Source organism: Choloepus didactylus, chromosome 4, assembly GCF_015220235.1.
Source record: "Choloepus didactylus isolate mChoDid1 chromosome 4, mChoDid1.pri, whole genome shotgun sequence".
NCBI classification, from domain to species: domain Eukaryota; kingdom Metazoa; phylum Chordata; class Mammalia; order Pilosa; family Megalonychidae; genus Choloepus; species Choloepus didactylus.
The window spans coordinates 178550471-178554143 of record NC_051310.1 but is presented as its reverse complement, the minus strand read 5'-3'; positions in this window follow the sequence as shown (position 1 = coordinate 178554143).

The following is a 3673-nucleotide window of genomic DNA, read 5'->3' as shown; positions in this document are numbered from 1 at the left end:
ATGAGTGACCCACACATTTTTATCCATTACCATGACTTGTTTACACAATTCATAGTCCCAAAGAGGAGTGTCTTTAATCTGCCAGTCTATTATTTTCCAAATGGTAGATAAGATGGTGAGGCAATTGAGAATAGCCAAAGAATCAACACAAATATTACAAGAGAGAAATAATTGTGGGTCCACTTCCAGACACTGCAACAAAGTGAATATCACAATAAATTGAGTCACATGAATTTTTTGGTTTCCCAGTGCACATAATAGTTATGTTTACAATATATTGTAATATATTAAGTGTGCAATAGCATTATGTCTAAAAAAGAATGCACACACCTTAATTAGAAATACTTTTAAGCACCATCTGATTTTTCAGCAAATCATCATCTTTTTGCTAATGGAAGTTCTTATCTCAATATTTATGAGTACTAATTGATCAAGATGGTGGTTGCTAAAGGTTAGGGTGGCTATGGCAATTTATGAAAATAAGACAACAATGAAGTTTGCTGCAGCAATTGATTCTTCCTTTCATGAAAGATTTTTCTGAGGTGATCGAACCCTCTCAAATCCTGCCATTGCTTTATCAACTAAGTTGAGATAATATTCTAAATCATTTGTTGTAATTTCAACAAGGTTCATAGCATCTTTACAAGAAGTAGATTCCATTTAAAGAAAACACTTTCTTAATTCATCCATTAAAAAACACAAAACAACAACAAAAAATACTCCTCATCCATTAAAGTTTTAACACGAGATTGCAATAATTCAGTCACATCTTCTGGCTCTAGTTCTGGCTTTAGTTCTAGTTCTCTTACTATTTCTACCACATCTGCAGTTAACTTCATCCACTGAGGACTTTTTGCCCCTCAAAGTCATCCATAATTGTTGGAACCAACTTCTTCCAAACTTCTGTTAATTTTGACATTTTGACCTCCTCCTTTAATTCTGAATGCTCTTAATGGGCTAGATCCATCAGAGGAATCATTCCTATGGCAGCTATAGCCTCATTAAATGAATTTCTTAAATAATAAGACTTGAAAGTCAAAATTCTCCTTGATCAATGGGCTGTAGGATGGATGTGTGTTAGCAGGCATGAAAATAACATGAATCTCATTGAACATCTCCATCAGAGCTCTTGGGTGAGCAATGCATTTTTAATAAGCAGTAATATTTTGAAATGATTTTTTTTCCTAAGCAGTAGGTCCAAACAGTGATCTTCAAATTTTCAGTAAACCATGTTATAAACAGATGTGCTGTCATATAGGCTTTGTTGTTCCATTTATAATGCACAAGCAGAGTAGATTTAACATAATTCTTAAGGGTCCTAGGATTTTCAGAATGGTTAATGAACAAAGGCTTCAACCCAAAGTCACCAGTTGCTTCAGCGTCTAACTGGAGAGTCAGCCTTTCCTTTGCAGCTTTGAAGCTGTGCATTCACTTCTCATCTCTAGCTATGAAATTCCCAGATGGCATCTTATTCCAAAATGAGGCTATGTCTGCATTGGAAATTTGTTGTTTAGTGTAGACACCTTCACTACTTAGCTAGATCTTCTGGACAACACTGCAGCTTCTGCATCAGCACTTGCTGCTTCATCCTGTACTTTTAAGTTACAGAGATGGCTTCTTTCTTTAAACCTCATGAAAACACTTCTGCTAGCTTCAACTTTTTTCTTCTTCAGCATCCTCATCTCTCTCAGCCCACACAGAATTGATGAAAGTTAGGGCCTTGCTCTGGATTAGACTTTGGCTTAAGGGAATTTTGTGGCCAGTTTGATCTTCTATCTAGACCACTCAAACGTTCTCCATATCAGCAATAAGGCTGTTTCACTTTCTTATCATATGTGTGTTCACTTGAGTACCACTTTCAATTTCCTTAATTTCCTTTAAGAACTTTTCCTTTGCATTCACAATGTGGCTAACTGTTTGGCTTAAGAGACCTAGCTTTTGGCCTGTCTTGGCTTTTGTCCTTCCTTCTTCACTAAGCTTAATCATTTCTAGCTTCTGATTTAAAGTGAGAGACCTACAACTCTTCCTTCCACTTGAACACTTAGAGGCCAATTTAGGATTATTAATTGGCCTAATTTCAATATTGTTGTGTCTCAGGGAATAGAGAGGGAGAAGGAAGGGGTAACATCAGGTTAGTGGAGTGGTCAAACCATCTTATATGGGCATAGTTTGTGGTGCCCCAAAACATTTACAATAATAACATCAAAGATCACATGTAACTACATAACAGATCTAATAATAATGACAAAGTTTGAAATGTGACGGTTACCAAAATGTGACCCACAGACATGAAGTGAACGCATGCTGTTGGAAAAACGGTGCTGATAGACTTGCTTGACACAGAGTTGCCACAAACCTTCAATTTGTAAAAATATGCAGTGTCTGTGAAGTGCAATAAAGTGAAGCACAATAAAACAAGTATGCCTACATTGGCCAGAATTATGGGAACAGCCTTGAATTTTCCCACTGAGCGGAACAACTATTCTGCCTTTGGTTCTGCAGAACAGCCCTAGCAGCCAGTGGACACAACTCGTCATATGCTTAGCTGAACCATCAATGCAAGGGTCAGGCGCTTAAGAGAAATTCAATGAATCAAGGGGCCCAATAAGTCCACAGATTTCCTTTAGGCAGTAGATTGGGGGATAAAGATTCCCCCAAAGCAATAGCTGTCATTTTTTCATTTAAAGCCAAGATGTGACATATTTTGGCATACACTATTTCCTTTAAGAAATAAGACTTCTTGCATTCCTCTCATGTTATTGAGTTCCACATCTGACAATGAGAATCTTTCAAAAGTGGTGTAACTCATAACCTGTGTCAGGGAGGTGATGAGGCTTTGCATTTTCTCTGTTTTGGTCTCGAGCACCACTCAACCATGCACAATAAGGAGTGTTCTGGTAAAGATTACCTCCCTGTGACAGACACTCCAATTGAAAAATCATTAGCCACAGATTTTTAGCTCAAAGGGGTTATTAAGGATGTCGGACCACAAAAGAACTACCATTTCTCTAACTTTACTCTCCCTTATGGGGAGAATCCCCCCTAACACTTAAGAGCATTCACAGTACAGCATGATAAACACAAAAAGATGATAAATTATGCAGTAAAAGAATTTGCAGGAGTGGAACTCTGAGCTTAGAGATCTTGATTTTTTTTTTTTTTTTTTTTTTTTTGGCAGTTAAAATGCCTGATATGACCTGCAGGGAAGGGGAATAATGTTTTTTTTCTATACTGGATGGTAAATGAACACTCCATATTCCAAGGTTTTATGCTAAACAACCACCCATACAAAAATAGTCTGTGACAGTTATTCATAGCTTCTGCTTGCAAAATATTTAGAAACATGAGACCATTGTTGGTTTCAAGCTGTTATGTACCCCAGAAAAGGCCATGTTCCTTTAATCTTTTCCTGTGGGAACAGACCTATTGTGGGTAAGAACTTTTGATTAGGTTCTTTCAATTGAGACGTGACACATCCAATTCAAGGTGGGTCTTAATCCTTTTACTGGAGTCCTTTATGAGGATAAAAGGCAGAAAAGCCCAAAGAGCTCAGAGAGAAACACCCAGAGAAGTTTGGAGAAAGCTGAGAGGGAAAAGCCCCAGAGATGCTGAGAGGACCCGCAGAAGCTCAGAGAGGAGGCCACTGGAACCAGGAACTGAAAGCAATGAAACC